The sequence below is a fragment of the Crocodylus siamensis genome, chromosome 3 (assembly GCF_052110815.1).
Source record: "Crocodylus siamensis isolate JL-2025a chromosome 3, ASM5211081v1, whole genome shotgun sequence".
Taxonomy (NCBI): Eukaryota; Metazoa; Chordata; order Crocodylia; family Crocodylidae; genus Crocodylus; species Crocodylus siamensis.
In genome coordinates this window covers 244,517,638-244,538,976 of record NC_143397.1, presented here as the reverse complement: position 1 = coordinate 244,538,976, position 21,339 = coordinate 244,517,638, and the positions used below count along the sequence as shown (strand labels likewise).

Sequence of the window (21,339 nt, the reverse complement as noted above, 5' to 3'; positions counted from 1 at the left end):
AATGGGTACAAGAATGATGCTCCCAATTATCCTCGTGATTATTCTAGAAGGATTTATATAGTTGGTAGGTTATCCTCAGCCAATGCAAGAGACTTGTTCTTTGTGGTTGTCTCCAGGCATCAACACACACAATACTTACAATGATTTAAACACGGTTTAAGCCTCAATGCTAGATCAGACATTCAAAAAGCCTGCGGCAAAATTGATCTAGGCTATGCATTTTTTTTGTAAACATTATCACTCGGACTAGTAGCAAACAAAACAGACATTCGCCCCTTTGGTGGGGGAGGATCTTAGACTGGGTTCCACCATTTTTTAAACCAGTCCGTGTGCTGGCTTTCTTTTCTGTTACAGGTATAGACTGGTTTCTGATCACAAGTGTAATGTCTGTACCTGGTCCAAGTGGACAGATGTACATGGCTGTTTAATTGGTTTAAATCCACCTGGAATGGTTCAAACGGCTACCTCGAAAACGAAGCGCTATTTTTTTAACCAGTTTACTAAAAAGCATGAATTCAAATATGCTCTGGTGCATTAAAACCAGACTGGTAGGGCTGTGTACAACTTCAGTCGCTGATTCAATTGAGAGAAGATTCAGTGGCCAAATGTGAATCGAATCAGGAAACCCATCAATCTCTCCAAATCGAATTGGAAGCCGACTGTGGGACGCTCCATCTGCCCCAGCATTTCAGCATTCATGAGCTGCACCCGGTACCTCAAGATGTGTAGAAAAAAACATATAAAGCTGCGTCTATGGCCTAATCGCTGATTTGCCGAATCAGAATCGAATCTTCGGATTTGGATTCAGTTGAATCTAATCAGGACAGTAATCTGAATCAACTAATCAAATCACTGTCCCCCAAATCGGGCCAAATCCGAATCGAATACAGCCCACTTTGCACACCCCAACAGACTGGAACAGCAATTAGATTAGAGCCTGTTTTTCCTGTTTAGTCGAAGATAACTACAGGCAGACTTTCCACCTACCATTGTTTGGCTCTGTTTAATGAGTTTGTAAATACTTTGAACTGTGCAGTTCCTGGTGGGGTCTGTCTCTTAGAAAAACTGTAAGTATCCACTAGTTCTTACGAAGACTAGCTGGTGCCAGGGCTGTGACTCCTACCTTCCTGCCTAGTAGCTAGAGGCCAATACATGTAATTAGGGAGAGGACTCGAGAGCTTGTCAGCAAGATCTGAAGGTAAGATCCTGATGAAGTTAAATCTCAAAAGGTGCTGGAAGTCTTTACAAAGTTAAGGCTCCCTTTTGACCTAGTTTGATTGTGAATAGCTTCAGCGCTGCCTGCTGCTGTCTTTCCAAGCTTTCACAAGCAAATGGCAGTGATGAATGACATCCTTGACAGTTTTTACTTTTGCCCACTGTTTTCCTTGTGGTAGGAGTAACTACCCAGCATTAACTCTTTTGGCTGTTGAACGTTGGGCACTGTTGTTGATCTAAAATGGCTACCATCAGATCTCAAAATATGGGCATCTTAGTTTTTCTAAATCGGTGGTTCTAACCTTTTTAGACTTGAGGCACCCCTCCGTAACTTTTCAGAATTCAGTGGCACTCCATTTAAAGACTTTTATTTCTTGCTCCATGGTGCAAGAAGGTGCATGCTGCACCCTTAAGAATTTCATGAGGTGCCAGGGTGGATTGGTCACCCTTGAGAATATGGGAGGTGTTGTGCCTGGTGTTCAGCAGGGGCAGGACAAAGTAGTTGCTATGCAGGGCAAATTGGGGAGCTTGGGAGTGGGTCATTAGACCCCTGAAGGAGGTAGCTATCCTTGCAGGAGGCGAAAAGCAGTGACAGTAACTGCTGGTGAAGAAGCTGGTGCCAGGTGAAGGGGGGGAGAACCCTGCCATGCGCAGCTCCTTCTGCAATCTACCTCTTCTCTGCCACTGCAGCTACTCCTCTAAGGTTGTGAACATCAGGGATCGGAGCCATGTGCATCTATGACCCCTCACACCACTCCCAGGAGCATGAGTGCAGTAGGGGAAAAAGGTGGGCTGAAAGTGTGGCCCAGCATGTGTCCACCTCTGGCAGAGCATGCTGCTTAGAGCATAGGGGCAGTAGGTGCAGGGGCTGCCAGGGGATGGGAGCTGCACATTCCAGCTCCACCCCTTGCATACTTCTCCCCTGGTCCCAGGGCTGGTGGAAGGGTAGAGTGAGGGGAGGAGGGGTTGTAAGGAATGGTGTTGGGCTGCTGGGGCAGGTGCAAGGTGTCCAGGGCATGAAGAAGCCAGCATTTACCTTCTCTGTCAGGTCCGGGCTCCGTGGCACCCTGGTTGAGAATTGCTGCCCTAAGTTAAATGAAATGGCTCCTGTTTTTAAAGATGTCCAGTTTTTTATATTCATTTAGTAGTAGGTGGGTTCAACTAGATTTACACTATTTGCACTTTTCTGAAAGCTCTTGATGGTCTGTCTTTGAAGATTCCATTAAGAAAAATTAAGTGTTCCTGGAGTGATGGGGGTGGGCGGGTAGTAAATAGATTATTTATTCCTAGTCTGTTTAGAGGCTGGTGAGAAGTTAGCAATCAAGCTTCTGTGTTGTAGGAGGTAGGGAAAGGGTTACTCGAAGAAACCCACACATTTGGTGTTTGTAGAAATGATTTGGATCATTGAGGTGGTGTTTTTGGAAATGAAAATTATTTAGTGTTTTTTGGGTTTTTTTTCCCCAGACAGGAAAATTCAAACAGTAGAAGGACCAGCAAGGGAATAAATGCAGTGCTGAACAGAACCAAGTTCAAGATACCAAATGTTGGAATGAATAATTTGAACTATGTTTAACGACGTCTAGGTTCTAACCTAACTAATCCCTTGTGGGGTGTGTGAAGTAGTGCAAGATGAGTCATTGTGAACAGATGAAGTGCAGTGGTGACTAAAAATTCCTTCAGTCTAATTCTTTACATTGCCATTAAGGATATAATATTCTAACTAAGGCTAGACGGTTGATATTATTTCTGGTCACACAGGCTCTCAAAATGTGGAAAAGGTCCAGAGATGGTTGGTGAAAAATTAGATATATAGAAATTTCCTGTACAAGAAAAGCTGAGGGTGTGGAAGAGGCATGATAAAGGCCTATAAAATAACAAATGGCATAAGGAAAATAAATCTATTGTTCTATTTAAATGGTCAAGTTACCCATGATATCTCTAGCTAAATTCTAAACATGACATTCAAAATTAATTACATGAAATAGACTGCACTTTTTAACTGTGAGAACTTGTTGCCCCAATGTATCATTGGGTCTTGGGTTTTAGAGGAGATGGAGCTGATGCACCATTAAACAAAGTAAAGTTCCCCCTGCTCCCAGTGAACTAGGACTGTTCCTTTAGGGCATGTTGTTCTATAGAGAGGTTTTTTTTGTTTTTTGGTTCCTTTCAAGTACTCTCAGAGGATACTGAACTTGATGGTGTACAGTAATTTTCTGTGTGTTTTTGCTTTATATTGCTCAGCAAATCTGAGATTTGAGTAATTAAAACAGGATGTACAACAATCGTCTTAAAATTCTTTAAGAATGTTTTCGGGGGTCATTTTAATTGCTTTTGCCTTGGCACTGATAAGTTTTTCCTTTTGTCGCTGTAGAAGGGTTGGATGATTGGAGGACCAGCCTGTTGTTGTTCTGTCCCTAAAGGTGTTTTTGCCAACTATTAAATTTGGTGCCATGCTTAAAGTCTGAAGTTGATTTGCATATAGAATTCCTTAAGTGAGGTGCAATTTTAGAGTAAACCATAAAAAGTTGCCATGGGATTGTAGTCCTCTGCTTGAGAAACAGAATCCACTTGGATTCAGACAGATGCACAGGTTCAGCAGGAGTATGGAAAGGGGAGGACGTGAGAAGTTTAGTTCTTTCATTCCTGCATAGCCTGAAATGTGATGCCGCATCCTTTTGTGTAACTTGAAGGGGAGCACTTGTGAGAGTACAGCATAATACAGGTGGGAGAGGAAGAGGGAGATGCAAAGCTTTAGATAAATTGCCATGGTCCCGACCCACCGTTCATTCTGGCCACAGACTATGGCAGGGGTAGGCAAAATTTTGTTGGCCGGAAGGCCGAAAAAAACACAATGTCTACCTTGGAAGGTGCTAGAGTGCTGACATACTGGAGCCCGGAGCAGCTGTTTGCAGCCTCCTGGCTGCAGCCCACACATGGAGCCTGCCTGCAGCCTCCCAGCCGCCTGCTGGGAGCAGCCTGGGCTTGGTGGCTGGCAGCAGCTGCTTAGAGCCTGGGCTGGCAGTGGTGTGCCGAGCAAAATGGCTTTGCGTGCCGTGCTCAGCATGCGTGCTGGGATTGCTGACCCCTGGACTAGGGGCTACAAAAGGCAACTTAAGTCCTGGGTGGATAAAGGTTGAGAATCACTTACAATAATGTAAATATGTATAAGTTGATTGCTTTATTTTAGGACATGAATGTAAACTGTTCTGTCAGCATAGTTGTATATACAATATGGAAACAATGTGCCTTCCAGAAGGGTTGACTCAGGTACCAAAGGAAACATTTGGAGAACAGAGATTCCTGGTATTTTAAGTAGTGAGTAATGTTGATGGGAACTGCTTGTCTCTAATACTGCCCCTTGCATATCATGCCTTTTGGCTGCATCTGCACTTGTCATGGTAACTGAGATCTTGCTTCCTGTACCATGTGTAGGCCAGCTTCCTTCGATGTGTTACTTTGATGGTTTTAGCAGGTGTACAAAGGCAATAAATGGCATTTAAGAAACTGAGTTATTAATATGATCTTTCCTCATTATGAATGCTAGTTCTCCCCAGCTGACTTCCTGTTTTGCTGTGTTCTCTCCTAATTAGGATATGATACAATATAGGTAAGATTCTTTTCTCCTTCTAGTATAGCTCCTGCAGTTTGACCTCCTGGGAACCTCTCTCATGTTTGCGGATCATGCGACAGTCAGTAACCATAGGAGAACCTAAAGGATGTGGAACCCTTTATTATAATAGGCCCTGCCTCTCAGTCCATCTTGATTCCCTGCTTTCTGCGTGTGAGAATAGCCATGGTTATTATGACTGTAATTAGCACAGAATCAGCATGTAACAGTTCTGTCCTGGGTCCAAGATTTGTTTAATATCTTAATTAATAACTGGGAAGATGGTATTGAGTGAACAATTTGCAAAATTGGCAGAGTTGCAGAGGACATCAATTTGGGTAGAGTTGCAGACAATTTGGAAGGTAGGGCTAAGATTTGGAATGACCTTGATAAACTGTAGATTTGGTGTGAAACTGAGTTAAACTCAACAAGGACAAATGCAATCACATGAACAAGTATAGACTGGGGAATGGCTGGTGAGGCTGAAGTACTGTAGGAAAGGACCTAGACGTTATAGTGGACCATATTCTGAATGTGAGCCAGTAGTGTGCTCTTGTTGCAAAAACAAACAAAAAAACAACCCCCCCTCCCCCCCCCCCCCCCCCGAAACCAACCCCTACCAATAACATATAACAAGGGGCCTGACTAAATAATCTCTTGAATTCCATTACAATTTTTTTTCTGTGATTTGTTTTAACTATGTTTAGTTCTGTTATGTAGTCATCCATATCAGTCCATTGTGTAAGGGTGGAATTAACAGTTTTTCACATGAGTGTCTGCTGTGGATGAGCACTATCAGTGACTGGAAGCACTGCTGCAGGGTTTGCTTGGTCCACGGTTTGTTGCAGTGTGTAAACGAGTAGACTTGGGATTCTGCTAATAGATACGATCTTCATTCTGTGCTCCAATTCAGGGGTGGTCAGCCTGTGGCCTGCATGCCACAATTGGGAGGGGCAGCCTCTGTGCGTGGCATGTGGCGGATTGGGAGGCAACAGGCAGTACGATGGTAGATACAGCAGGAAGCAGTAGAGCAGCAGATTGGGAAGGGAGCAGAAAACTGAGCAACAGATAGGACCTGGGAATGGGATTGGAGTGGCACTTGGGAATGGTGGGGAGCTAATTTGTGGCACACTTGCCAAAAAGGTTGGCCCCCACGGCTGTGATTCATCTTTGCCCAAGTCCAAAGCCCAGCCTGTAAAGTGGGGATGCTTTTCAAGGTGGACAACATGATCAGGACATCATCAGGTGTTCAAAACTGAAAGTTGAGTGCCCAGAATGGTTTTAATGCTATTCTTGGTCTTAAAGTTGAGTCATTTTATGAATTCTATTTGGTTTCTTTATCAGGGATTATTCCTTGTCTTAGTCTTCAGGATTGAATTGGTGCTTTGTCTCAGAGGCATTTTTTTCTATTTCTGTAAAGAAAAGGCAAAGGAAACTTAAGTTTTCAGCAGTGCATCAACAAGTTCCAGTATTGAGGTTAACCTTACAGATTGTTAAAAGCTCTGGAGCTTCAAACAGTCTCTTTTGATGACTTCACCAAAGAAAAATGGGCTTTCCTGTTACCAGTACCAAAGTGATTGAAGTAGCAGAACAGCTGAAGATAAACTGTGATATATTAATTTAATGAGCAGAATTTGGAGAGATCTGAGATGGTGTCTGCCAGCTTTTATAGGATCTGCTGTATAGTCAACAGAGAAAAGTACTGATAGTTTTTTTAGGAATTAAGGAAATGTCGTGCAGTCAGTTCAGGTAAATTTTTACCATATACAAGTTTTTGCTAGTGCTGTCTTTTGATATTGAGTTAATCGTTATTATGTTTCAGCAGTTCCTAAAAGCTGCCAAAAGATTATGCTAAACCCTGTATACATATCTTGTAAGGACCACCCCACCTCACAAAAATTAGTCTAAATGACCAAGACGTTGAGGGAGAAAGGAAAGTGATATAGGTCCTACTGCTGATGAGGAGCTGAGGCTTAGTGAAATTCAGGTCCTGAGATCATACAAGAAATCTGTGGTAGAAGCTAGGATTGAACATATTGTGTCTTGTAGTCCAATCACAACACCATTATTGTTCTTTAACAATATGGAGCTAGTTAAATCAAGACATCAGAAATGTAGGTGCTTTAGTTAAAGAAGCAGGCAGTCACTTAGTGATCTTTCTTGTGTTACCGTGTCTCTAAAACCATACATAATCCATGTACTGTTTAGGCAGATACTCTGTGGAGCAAGCGGGATGCAATCAGTCTCCTTTTTAAAGAGAATATAAACAACTTGACAGGCACAGTAGATGCTGAAGAACATTTGCATTAAAGAACTGTACAAAATTACCTTTTTGTTTGGTGAAATTCTTGACTTGGCATTTCTCCATTCGGCATGTTGTTACAGTCATATATAAAAATACTTCACAAAGCATTCTGCAAGAATGGTTCTTTAGATACAGTATAATCTCACGGTGAAACTTAAGTTGATGAGTGTAAGCCAATTTGACTCTTGCCCCTGGACTTGAATAGGCAGTATTATCAGAGAGGGGAGAAGTTAAAAATGTACATATGATTGTTATAAGGTCTTCTTTAAAGTGCAAAGTGGCCATTCTGTCTTCAGCCCTAATATGTTTAAGGCTGTATGTGTACCCTTTTTAAATAGAAGGACTTCCCTGTTTTAATAAGTGCATCACCTCTAGAAGTATGAAAATAGGGGCTACTTCTGCTTTGTCAGTCTCCTAGCCTTAGGTACTTGGTGTTAACTAAAAGTTAGTATTATAAGAGAGGGAGTAATCTTATGGTTTACCTCCAGTCAGAAGGTGTATGCTTGCACCAGTGAGGAGCAGATCCAGAGTCATGTAACTTTTTTTTTTTCTACTTCTATTTTGTTCACCACTTAATTAGTCTGAGCCTGCTGGAGAAAACCCCTCATGCAGGAAAAGTACTGCTTTAAGAAGTTTTGCTTGGACTGTTTGCCAAAATGTGGAATGATTTATGATGTTTTCACCATACGAGATGCCTGTGATTAATTATGAAAGGTCATGAATGACAACAAAAGAAAAATAGTTCTATAGTAGGTGTCATTTATTTTGGCTCGTGCTGGTGAGGACTTGGCTAAGGAAGAGGTGTCAAACCCATCCAGCCCTGATCCAGAGTGTGGGGTTGTCATCTGCCCTGCAGGGCTGCCCATGAGGCGAGAAGTTTGATGAGAGCAGTGTTAATTGTAGGAGCTCCTGGAGCCGCAGCAGCCTCCATTCAGTCTGCTGCCAGATTTCTGGCAACGTGGACCAAATAACACAGCTCTACACTCTGAGAGCTGCAGCGGTTAACACTGGCACCACTCATCCCACTGCTGAATTTGCAGCCCCGTGGGGATCCTGCAGGTCAGATCCATCCCACAGGCCAGATCTTTGACAACCATCATCTCTAAGGACTAGTCGCATTGGATTTTCAGGATGGGCTACTTCATGCGATTTCATGATAGGCAGTTTCCTAAAGATACCTCTCCAGTCACTGGATAAAATGATGCCAAGGATATGTTTATATTCATTGTGGAATTGCTGTAACCTAGAGTTAGATGGGAACTACACTTAGTCCTTGTGGAGGGGGAGGAAGAAAGGTTCAAAAAATGGCAAGTAATCAACTACAGAAATGACAGTTTACCCCAGAACTGCATCATGGCTTAAAGACCATTTTTAATTGGAGAGGTTTTATAGTTGTTTAAAAAAAATCTGATGTTCAGTTACAGAGCGCTTAAACATCTCAAATTCTTCTGCACTTGAAATCAGGTCGTCCTTGCTATAACTAGTTGTGTTAATTGAAGAAGCACAACCGTTGCCTACAATTTAAGTACAAATGTAGGTGAGTCTCTTGTTCTGTATGCTAGAGGTATCTATGGACAGTTGTGTACTTCCACCAGATGGACATGAAAGCCCAAACTAATTTCCCTCTGTGGGCTGCATTTGGCACCTCAGAATCAGATTATTGCAATATGCTGTAAATGCGGCTACCTGTTGGGACCGTGTTTAACTGAAAATAGTGCAGAAAACAGTAGGTTGCTTACTAGGGCTGTGGACAGAAGAACCAATCATACCGTATAAAAGAAGGAGATTTACCGTGCATCGGCTGATCTCGAAAAAGACAAACAACATACTGAGCTATATTGACAGGAGTGTCACTTGGTAAATGGAAGTGATTCTGGTACTTTTTTGCACTGGTGAGGCCTTACCTCTGTGTCTAGTTTTGGGCCCCATACTTCAAGAAGCCTGTGAAAAGATTGAAAAAAGTCCAGCAAAGAATGACAAAAATTATTAGAGGTCTGAGAAGCATGACTTAAAGGAACATAGAAAAGTGGGACCTTACACAAGGTAATTTAGTTCATCTACCTGCTCGAGGCAGAATCATCCCAGCCAAGTGTCCGTCCAACCTGCTTTCTAACATTTCCAAAGATGGAGATTCCTGAGTTTCTTTAAGTAGCTTGTTCCAATGCTTAACCATCCTCATAGTTGGAAAGTTTTTCCTAATCTCAAACCTAAATTTTCTCTGCTGCAGCTCTAGCTCATTGCTCCTGTTCCTGTGCCCAAAGAGAAAAGCCCATCTCCATCCTTTCTGTAATTACCTTTTAGGTATTTAAAGGTTGCTTTTTGAAAATTTTGTCTCAAACTTGTAAGTGGAAAAAGTCGGGAGAAGGGATTATTCGGCTAACCTCTGGCAGTTGCATAACTTGGTTGCTGAGAAATACCCTCTATTCTCCTCAGATCTGTCTCGTTTCCTATGGTTATGGGAATACAAGCTGGCTTCCTCTCAGTAGAGAAGTGCTGCATGTCATCCACTCTACAGTAACTGCCCAAATTTATGCTCTTACCCCCAGTAGATGGGAGCTAACCTGCAGTAACTTAGCCCTCAGCACTAAGCACAGAGACCCATCAGGAGACCAGAAGGCAGAGTCTGACAGACCATTACTACCTGTGGTAAAGGGGCGAGAGAGTTGAGGTTCAGCATTTGGGTTTTCAATTTGCTTACGTTGTTCAGAGGGAAAGTTTCCCCTCCCAAGCAAGTGCTATACATTCACACATTCGCTATATCTCAATACGTTGGACATATTCTGCATGGTAGCCTTTGAGGTGAGGATATTTGTTGCTACACTAACATAACTTTGCATTCTAGAAGGTAACGAAAAATTAAATTGGCATCTTTCATGTCTTTGCAACCACAAGACTTCCTGTGGAACTTGCCGCTTGCTGTAGAGTTTTGGCTCAGAATCTCAGCTTTTCAGTTAAAAGTGAAAAACCTTTCTAGCTTTTCTGGTGGAAAAGGAAACCGTGATTATTTGAATGTATTGTATGCAGACACTGTTTTGTTTTAGCTTGTTTGCAACCTTAGGAAAACGATTGCTTTTAAAAGGGAGAATTGCCCCTTTTATCTTGCATGGCTCTCAATTCTGAAACCCATCCCTGAGCACATGAACATTAATGTTTTTCTCCTGTTTCACTCTTTGCTCTGGCAAAGATTTTTGCTTCCTGGGCTGCTTCGAGTAATTTAGTATGGAGAAACATCCTGACTGCTGTACATACTGTAACAGTGTTGGTAGCGGTACTGTGTTACAGAATTCATTTCTTGCTATCCATTTAACATGTTCATACTTGAACTCTGAGGAAGCTGCTTACTCAATTTTCAAATTCATATCATTCGGTACATTGGACTATGGGAACTTTGATGCTCAGTTTAGGCTCAGAGAAAGATGGGGAAGCAACAGCATCTTGCATTTAATCTGCTGGTGCAATGAAGCGTGGAATTCCCCTTCTACCTTCATATTTTCATATTTAAATCCAGTTCCATATGTTTGGGACTAACCAGTTATTGGCCACTGAGTCTTTTTTAAGACAAATACTTCCTGTTATTAGTAGCAGGGAAACTGATTTAAAAAACCTCAAATTGAATGTATATGCTGAATCAGGCATCAGGAAGATATCTTTAAAGAAAAAAACCCAGTACAGATGCAAAACTCAACTAAAATTTATTATCTACAATGTAGCTTTTACATAAAGAGGATTTATTTAGTAGTTGGTGACCTTTAATGTATATTTACAACTAAATGCATCCTTTACACTAAATTGCTACTTTCTGCAAACCAAGAGGATTATGCCCTGTATGCAGTTAAGAAATAGTGTAGCTTGGCATACATGCATATTTTATTCAGTCTTAATTGTATTAAGTTTTACGTATTATTTAGTTAGAGAGTAACTGGAATTTCTTATTTACTACATCAAATTTTTTCTCCATTTGTGGCCAGCCAGTTTGGGATGACAAGTTGGAATTAAAATACGAAAACAGTACTTTTTTACATCTTCTCAGTTAAGAAAAAAAAAAGTGCTAGATATGTAAAAAGTTTATCAAAACATGTTTTATAATTAAAATGAATTTGTTAAATAAAGGGTGTATTATCTGTAGTGGGTGAATGGAACTGATGGTTTTCTGATAACTTATTAAATTAACTAAATTATTTTCTAGAATTTAGACGTAACAGTCTTACTTTTTTCCCCCCTTCCAATCCATGTATCAAAACTAGCTTCACTCATTTTTGTTTCGGTTTTGAAAGAACTACTTATTGAATTGAATAAACTGAAATAAAGTGTTTCTCTCCATCTGCCCAGGAATCTAGAGCTGTCAAAATCTAAGTTCATTTATTCACTCTAGTGGTAGATACTGGGAATGCTATAAAATTTTCAAAACCTCTCAAAGTTTAATGCTGCTTTTTCCGGGTTAAAGCTGGAGCAGTTTTTCTGTTTTGTTTTTCTCCCAGCTTGTCCACATATAAGTTTGAAATGTGCAAAAGCTGCTGTGTTTTGAGCAGTGGTCCCCTGTCTGTCCCCTTCTAAAGTGGATCCTCATATACATTTGTCCACATCCTCTGTAACCTTCCCCAACTTGGTTGTCTCACTTCCAGCACGTTGGCAGCAAACATGTATTGCTCACATGTATCCTTTTATTTAATGTAAGATTATTTTACTAGCTCATTCCTTATTTTGACTGTCATTCAAATATAATTTTAATTGGTTCCATTTTGAAGAGGAATGTGTCTTAAATAATCTATTTAAAAAGGGGAGGAGGGGAGAAAAAACCTGCTGCTGCCTCTTTCCTCCTCTTTGTACCAGCGCTAAGAATAACTGAGGTGTTAGCCACAGGCTTCTTGTCCACTTTGCTGTCAGGAGTTCTGCCCTTTCGCTTTCATGAGCAATTTGTTTTTTTGAAAAAAAGGATCATGTACAAATGCTGGATGAGTTGCCAGAGGTAGAGAAATAAGCCTTTCCTACTGGAACAAGTAGGACATCATAAATAGAGAATCCTAGAAAATTAGGATTGGAAGGGACCGCAGGAGGTCATCTAGTCCTGTGGTTCTTAACCTCTTTTGTACCAGAATCCATTTGTAAACAGCAGTGACCAGTCCTGACCCAGTGCCCCTCACTCCTGACCTGCTGCCCCCAGCTCCCCCCAAGTGTGTGAGGTGTGGGGCACGGAGGGGCCCAAAGCAGTCCCTTGCAGGATGGAACTCTGCCAGCCTACAAGGGACAAGCCACCGTTTCCCATATTTTTCTCCTTTAAAGGAGAATCTATTTTTAAAGTTTATTCATGACCCTGCCATATTCATGGGACCCACGTTCTGGGTGGGACCAATGAGTTGAGAAATGCTGATCTAGTCCAACCCCCTGCTCAAAGCAGGACCATCTCCAGTTAGATCATCCCAGCCAAGGCTTTGTCTAGCTGGGTCTTAAAAGCCTCCAAGGATGGAGATTCTACCACCTTTCTCCGTAACCTGTTCCAGTGTTTTACTAGCCTTCTAGTGGGGGGTTTTTTCCCTGTTAATTTTTTTTTCCTTGCTAAAATCAAGCTATACCAAGTCCACCAATCTCCCCACATCTACAGAGCCAGTCATTTAATCATAGAAGGCAATTGGGTTGGTCAGGCATGCTTTGCTCTTGGTGAGTACATGCTGACTGATCTTAAACGCCTTCTCCAAGTGCTTAGAAATGGATTCCTTGAGGATCTACTCCATGATTTTTCCAGGGACTGTGGTGAGACTGACTGGTCTGTAGTTCCTGGAGCTGCCTCCTTCCCTTTCTTAAATATGGGCATTATATTTTCCCTTTTCCAGTCATCCAGGATCTCTGTATATCTTGGAGATAGGTGCCTAGGAAACCCCAGAGGAAAAGACTTCTCTCATTTCTCTGGTACCTTTTTTAGTCCCCATCACCAGAAGATGCAGGATAAAGATGCACTGTCTGGCTCTAGTTTCATTTGTAAAGAGGCCTACAGGTACATTGTTTGGTTTTGCACTGTACTGTCTTCAGTTTGTATAAATATGAGTGTATCAGAGAAGATGGTGGTAATCCTCCTTCTCTGCTTACTCTCAGAAACACAAAATTGTGAATTACTTTGCCCAAATCCATGATGACCTTTAATTAAGATGACTGCCTCCACCCCTCACCCCCTGATACATGGGAAATTGTAACATATATAGAATTTTTCATGTACATAATCTAACTTATTGGAGGGTCATCTTAAATTCATTCCCTCTCCCCAAATGCAGCGATGAGGGGGTCAGGTGACAGGGGAGTCAAGCAGCTTAATGCGGCTTGTCACCTGCCTCTCCCTCCCTGTGCCACACTCCGCACCTGTTCCCCAGGTGCCCAGCCAGGCAGCAGCAGTTGCAGTTGGCAGCTTTGGCCCCAGGGCCCATCAGAGCTGGGTCTGGGGCCAGGCTGGAGGTGCTGCCACCACAACCACTGCTGCCTGGCTTGGGGAGGGTGGACAGCAAGGTACGTGGTCCATGCCCTGGACTGAAGTGTGGCAAGGGGAAGTGGGGTGAGCAGAGGCAGCACAGGGCAGTGGCTGCAGTTCCAACTCCAAATCTCTTGTTGATGGAGAGTTAAACCATTTGGCGTGTGTATCTGCTGTACAGTATCAGAAATGCAGAATTTCCTTTAACACCTCATGACTCAGAGCAAATCTGGCATGTGTCTTTCTGAGCAGAGCTGCCAAGTGAATATGTACTTTGAGAAAATATGCTGCTGGCCCTCTTCGAGATAAAGTGGAACTGTTCGGATGGCAAGAATGTTCTGTGTTCTCTGGAATGAATGGTTAGTATGAAGTCAGGGCCAGTTCAGAGTTTCACATTACCTGTATGGGAGGTGCAGGGAAATTTTAGGAATGGTTTGAAACTTAAACTGTAAATTGCAGGCTTCAGTACAGTGTTTAATCTTGTTCCTATTGTTGCTACACCTTGCAATAGTGATCCTTGACCTGAACTCTGTTCAAACAGCAGTGGCTGCCTAGGTGTAATTGCATGTATTATGCCAGTGGATTGCTTTGCACATTCTTTGCAAAGCACTCTTGTTACCTGTACGTCCAGCTTTTCATGTCTGATTGAATAGTTGTTTGCTGTAAGCTATTTTGAGCCTTTTGGATGGGGTGCAAAATAAATCTATTAAATGCATAAATAGTGCTACTTACCAGCAGCTACTGTTCTAGTTGAAGAACTGGTGTTAGGTTTGGAAGCAGCTTGAATTTACACAGTATGTTTTCATGAGCATCTAAAATTGGCTTCTTCAGACCAAATCTATTTTGACTTTAAACTTTCTTGTCCCATTCTTTGCATAAGATTATGAAAATTAGAACAGTAACTTAGTCTTTTCCCTGTGGCATGTTTCACAAATTGCTTTTGTTTTTTTTCTCTGAATTTTGTTAATAGAACTATTGTTCATGAGTTCTTGTGGTGCTTGGGTGTTGAATTCAAATGAACTTTTTTTTAAGGTGCTACAGTAAGAATTGCAATAACATAGATTTTATTTGTAAATGAATCTTTCGAAGAGGAGCCTCTAATTTCAGAAATACAAATAAAATGTAGATGATCCTTAGGATTCTTATTCTGTAGGAGGTTGAACCTCTTCTGATGTAAACTAGCAGTGTATGCTTGGAGCAGAATCTGGTATTTGGGAGAAAGGGACTTTTATGCTCTGCATATCAAGCTTTCTATTAAGTGGCAGCTAAGATGAAGTGATTTTGAATATTCATTGTAATTTTGGAAACGGTGCGAAGTAAATCAGAAAAAAGGTGATCCGAGATAGAGGACTGCTTGGGTATTTGGTATAAATATTAAACCTCCTCCTTATCTGTAAGAAGCCTGGGAGAGCAGTTCTGCAAGCGGGGACAAGAACTTCTGAAAAATTAGGATCGGTTGCTGCCCACACCTGTGGGTGTAGGTGGGGTCTCATGCACAGGGCCATATCATCTGGAGAGAGGGGCTTGTAAATTTGGTGGTGGAGGAGGGGTTGAGCACCTCTGACCTAGAATACGAGACAAACTGCCCTTTCACAGATATAATGCGGGAAAGTCTGTAATAACAACATCTGTAGCCAGTCTTTGCTTCTCCAGATTAAGGAATTAACATAAAAACAATTGGACTTTCTGCTCCTCAGAAAATATTGTAGTGGAGCACTTGATCTGATTCGTTTTTTTTTTTTTTTTCATTCGTAATAGTAACTGCAGTAGTGATCTGTTTGTGATTTAATTCACATTACCTTCCATTTGGCCATAGAAGCTTCAGGATAAGTATAGAGATACCCTATTGAAGTTAACTGTGATGCTGTTCAGATAGTGTTTTTGTGGAGGGTCGATGGCAATGGCATTTCTTCTGGATCCCACCTATGAATGAACTTATACCCTGAAATGCAGCATTGTTAAAATTTGGGCTTGGTAGTTCATCTGGTGCTGCTTTTGTCTGTCCATACTTTTTGTGGTGTTGAAGTGAGATTGTAGTTGTAACGATCCAGGAATCTGAGAAGCCAGAATTTTTGTGGTTGATATATTTAGAAAGTTAATCCAAGTCTCTCCCAAACATGTACTTGGTCCAGTAAAGGGCATCACCCGCAAAAATCCTTACCTCTTGCATAATCTTTTTGTGATCCTTCAGCAGTTTCTCAGCTTGCCACACAAATGCTCCTTTAACTGTACACTGGTAACGTTTCCTATTTTTCACGTACATAATGAATTGAAGAAATACTGTCAGACTGATAACTTGTTTAAAGTAGTTTCTTCTGTAGTAATCCTATATGGCATTGCATATTCTAAAAAAAACAAGGTGATTTTAAATTAACTCTGTCTGTGGTTTCCTACTCATTGAAGTTACTTATCCTGAAAAATCAGTTCTGACTGTTCAGTTGGGCTACTTTTTTAGATTGTATTCTTATTTCTACAGAGCATATAATTGAAAACTGCTCATTTAAAAAATGGGGTATTTGCCTATTACCTAATGAATTTAAAAAATGTAAACAATAACTTTATTTACTTTGGTTCTGATCAGATAAATTATTGTCAGGACAGAATTTGGCAACAGTATAAAGAATTTTCCATTCCAATAGGAAATGTTACATTAGAACCTAGAAAATTTAAGAGATGCATTCAATCAAGTCTTGAAAAATTAATTCCATGATAGTAAAAGGAGAAGCTTTTTCCTGATTAGTATAAATAGATCAAAGCTGTGTTACAGCAGAATTTAAGCTTTTATTAGGAGGGAAATTCTAGACCTTGTGGTTGCAGAAATAACCACTCAGATAGGAGCTGACTGAAAAACTGGTATCACTTTATCTAATTCTGGGGATGTTAAAATCATAACAACCCAGATTTACATTTTTAAAGATTGAATAATCATATTGTTTCTTTGATATCAAAACAGATGTGAAGCCAGAATTTTTGTTACTACATATATTACAGTTTTATAGCACTGAAGCATGACATTTTGATTCAGTTAGACCATGTGCCATTTGTCTTTTAATCTTTCTTTTTCTGTTTCTTCAGATACTGAAGACAAGCTGCTACATCAGTTCTCCAAGGAGTAGAAGCTTCTATTAAGACTTCAAGAGGATACTGTCAACTGGTAAACGTATATTCAGGTCCTTGCTTGTAGACTTTCTTCTCACTGTGAGAGAATAGAGATATGTACTTTGTGGGTCCAAATTAAATTTAAGGTCAATGTGTTGTTCACTGAGAGAGAGTCCTTTTGTACTAAGAAAATTGTAGTTTTGATAGTAGGACTAAACTCACCTTTTACCCTTGTTTTTGTTCTAACTAGAAGAGGAGTGGGGAGGAGGGAAAAGTAGCTTTTCACAAAACCAGATGCTTTTATTTTATAAGGTGATTGTGCCTGTAGTTTGGATTAAGACTGCAGAACTAACACTGGAACTTTAAATAAAGAAACATTTCAGCAGTGAAAGAGTGTTTTAAATTTTCCTTTGGAAGTTCTGCTACCCTTATCTGACTTAATACTTCTTAGGATGTATACTGGTAAACAGTAAACTTGTGCTTGAGTATATTACATAGGGAAAAACTCCATTAATTGTTTAGTCAGATGCTAAAATTCAACGTAGTTGGCTGTGCAACCTTAATTCTCCCCTTTTATGCACAGGATGGATGCTGAAAGAGGAAGGTTTCCCATGGAAAAGTAGTATGTGATCATGCCATTAGATGTTACTGCTTTGCATGTGCAAAGTGGGGACATATTAAGCTTGCACAGGCGACTGTACATTTGGCATTCTGTCTTTCAAATGTTTGACTTTGTAACCTAAATAACTTTTTTTTTTTTAAAGTAGTGAGTCTTGGATACCAATTCCTGGGTTATTTTTAAAGAAGAAATATAACAAAATGTCCGTACCTGTATCAGGTCACCATAGACCTTGAATAAAATTCAAACCCTGAACCTCTTATCACTGTAGCAGACACTGTTACTTGCTTGAGTTACAAGTATACAGAAATTAGTCATCGGGGGAGGCTGTTAATGCAGGCAAGGGTGGACAGCTGGATTCAGGATTACTGATGCAAGTGGGTAGGGGAAGAAAAGAGGAGAGAATTGACATGACTCTGTATGGAGGTCTAGAACTTCTTAATCTTAACATTATCAAATCAACATTGTTGTTTTATCTAATTTTATTCTGCCAAATGGAGGAACCAGTATTGGGGGGTGTACCAGTATTTTTTGGGCTGATATCAGTGGCCAATTATTAACCAGCCATATCACCCAATACTGATCCGATAGCTGATATGCAGCCTGGCAGCATGGAGAGCAATGTTTGGCTGGTAAGTCGGTGGTGGGGGAAGGGGAGCAGAGGGCGGGTCAGATCGAGGCTCCCATGGTGAGGGAGGAGTGGGACAGCAGTTGGGTCAGGGCGCAGGACAGAGCAATGCGCGTCTCGTCTGGGGGTGTGAGGAAGCGGAATGGCTCCCCACCACTGTGCACACCCCTGGGGGAGGCATGGGGGGGCTGTGCCCACCGGATTTGTGCAGCGGGCAAGGGCAGGCTGCCTACTGCGGGCTCAGGACCAGGAGCTGCACTGGCCTCTTCCTGGCAGGGGGGCTGGGCCACGGCTGCACTCAGGGTGAGCAGGGCAGGCAATGTGGGTTGGGAGGGTGGGGGGCTACAAGTAATTTTTGGGTGTCCATAGCCTACCCTCTCCCAGTGCCACCACTCCCTGGCCCAGTCCCCTCTCCCTGCCCATCCTCATCAGGAAGAGGCTGGTGCAGCCCCCAGCCCCAAGCCTGCAGTAGGCAGCCCACCTTTATCCTGCATACAAATCCAGGGGGCATATTCCTCCTCTGGGGGTGTGTGCAGTGGCAGGAAGCCACCCGTCCTCCCTGTGTCTCCAGATGAGCCACGCACAGCTCAGTCCCGTGCCCTGCCCCACCCTAATTGGGCAGCGCCTACCCCTGCCTCAGCCCCACTCCCTCCCGCACCATGAGCGGCCTCTATTTTCCCCCTATGCCCCCCGTCCCCTCCAATGTACTGGTCGGACGCCGGTCTCCATGCTGGCTGCATGCATACAGTATTTATCAGTGACATTACCAGCAATACCAGCCCCAAAAAGCTGACCGCCTGTACAGGAAAACATCGGTATTCGCGGTTTCAAATATTTGTGAAAGCTGAACCTGCATTTTAAACGCACTTTAAACACTTACCGGAGGTCCTTGGGATCTCTGCGTTTGCTGCTGACATGCTCCCGCTGTTGCTGCCGAAGCCGTGCCCCCTTCTCCCCCATAATTCTCTAGGTCCTTCTTTTAAAGATAGGCATGGTATTTGTTCTTTTCCAGCCTTCTGGGACCTCACCTATTGTCTATTAAATTCTCAAAAAAAAATTACTGACAGCTGTCTGATTTCTGTTAGTTCTGTAAGCACATGAGGGTTCTTCAGGTTTAGCTAATTTAAAAGTGTGTGACTTCTCTAAGCAGTCTCTAACTTGTTCCTTTCCCTAGCTTAGCCAGGATTTTAGACCCTCTCTGATCCAAGTTAACCATTGGAAAAACAGGAGCAAAAACACTTAAATGACGTTAACTCGAGTTCCAGTTTTTTGTTTGTACTTTTGGTTCCAAAATGATACCTTTTATTAGACCAACTGGAAAATGGCAAGAAAATTGGCCTTTTCTGCAAGCTTTTGGGATCAAAGTCCCTTTGTCAGGCTCTGGGAAAAGTGTAGATGGTACAAGATGGTAAAAAGTCCCCATAGGTAGGTAATACACTTCAGTTTTGCACAGAGGGAGCTGAAGATGGAAGACTGTCCCTCCTGGGTCCATGAGAGTGTCTTTGTGAGCTGTGGTGAGTAGTTCTTTGATGTGTTGATCAGGTACAATTCCTTCCCTGGAGGTGTCAGATGGCAGGCAGGGAGGTAAAAAAAACCCGAACTTAAGTAGACACTTAAATGACATTAAGTAGGCTGTTTCTTTCCTTGGTCTGTGTCTGACTATAAATGTAGTTACAGAATGTACTTCCATGTTACTGCATCTTAGTTTGTACCTCAGCTTTTCTGATTTTGGGCTTATGTGTTCTTACTATACCTTTTTATACTCATCTGTGGAAATGTGGTTTCATAGTTTGTACGGTTGGAAGGGACCTGAGCAGATCATCTAGTGGTATAGCATTCAGTTTTAGATCACTGATCTCCAACTAAGCAGAAACAATGTAGAGCTTGAACTTTGTTTAAGGACAGCATACCTTGTATTTTATAAGCTATAAATATGTTGTATTGCCAAGTTAAAAGATCTTAAGTTTCTGCAAAACTATACATGAAACTTCAAAATATTCCCTGCTTTTCTTCCTGTAATTGCTTATTACAGGAAGGGGACTGAATTGCATGCAAGTTTTAGTTTTAAAGGATTCTCTTAGCTTTCTGAAAGAAGAGCTTCTCATATACTTGAAGAATCATAACCTTGATAGTTTATATCCTTTACTTCTGAGGTTGTAAGTCTCTGAATTCATTTTTTGGGGTGGGGCATGCACTTTGCTGATTTGAACAAACTGTATTAAGTTGCATGCAGCTGGCATCCCAGAGCTTGTATCTCCAATATTTGTTGATTTAACAAGCTTGTATTTATTGTATTGACTTTAAAATGGTATCGGTTAAGACTTTCAGCAACACATTTGCCAAGTGCAATAAACGTGTACCTGCAACTTCCCTTTTTGTGGTAGCCACTTTTTATTGCCACTCATGTAGTTATAAGGTAATTGTCAATTTAACTACTAAATAATTCTAAAACATATCACTTTCCTTAGAAACATTTTGAAAATCATCATTTTAAATGTTCTTCTTTTCATAACAGTTGCGGTATCCAGCACAGATCCCTTGTTTAGTTTTACAATTGTGTGTACACACTCTCTCTCGCTCTCACTCTCTTTCATGTCACTTTTTAATTTAACTTTTAGTACGATTTTGTATATTCCCCCAGTTAAGAAGCTTATTAAGGATGACTGCTTTTTTTTTGTTGTTGTTGAAAAGTATTATCCTCCACATAATATAGGCTTCTGATGCAAGTCTTTGGCTTTTACCAGTTGGGAATACAAGGAAGAACTACTTGAATTGCAAAAATTAAAACTAGGCTCTGTTTTATTGTTGCATCATATCCTCATACATACATTTCCTATAATAAATCAGGAAATAGATACAAAGAAAGAGAAGAGCAATTTAAAGATTTGCTTTGCTTTTATTTGTATTTATGCTTCAAGCCACAGATCCTTCAATTTCTATGAAATTCAGAAAAAGTAGTAGGTAATTGGAAGCAGATGTACAAGTGGTTTTATACCAAATATCATGAATATTAATATTTCACTGCAGGTCATATTGGCCAACTACAATAAGATAAATGCCAGATTTAAAAAAAAATCAGATTGATGATATCATGCATTAGAAATACATGAAGAAATCGCATGTTTATTTTTCCAGAGTGATAAAAACATTTCTCGTTTGTTAGCATGAATTAAAAATTAATTTCCTGTAACTCATGACGTTCCTGTAAGCATATTGCTTCAAGCTAATATAAAAGTTCTAGTTTAAACTTCACCATGTGTACAGCAGATGCATAGTTTGCAGGGTTCCAGCAATCTTGGTTGGATGTCAGTCAAAATGATTCATAGCATCTGGATGGCAGCTTTTTAGTTTTAAGGCTATAGATACTTTTTTTTATAAAATAAGTTTTCAGTGAGTGAGTGCCTCTTAAATT

At 41.2% G+C, this 21,339-nt stretch overlaps 1 protein-coding gene across 12 annotated transcripts in view; it reads left to right on the top strand.

The window, feature by feature from the left end:
* CYRIB (CYFIP related Rac1 interactor B) overlaps positions 1–21,339 on the top strand; it is a 125,239-nt gene that overhangs the window by 52,058 nt on the left and 51,842 nt on the right. For 7 of the 12 annotated variants that reach the window (XM_090040644.1, XM_090040653.1, XM_090040642.1 and 4 more), the window contains one exon: positions 16,657–16,735. The gene's annotated coding sequence lies outside the window, so the exon portion shown is untranslated. Of the gene's footprint in view, positions 1–16,656; positions 16,752–21,339 lie in introns of all 12 variants that reach the window. The other 5 variants (XM_090040651.1, XM_090040650.1, XM_090040647.1 and 2 more) reach the window with 1 other exon arrangement.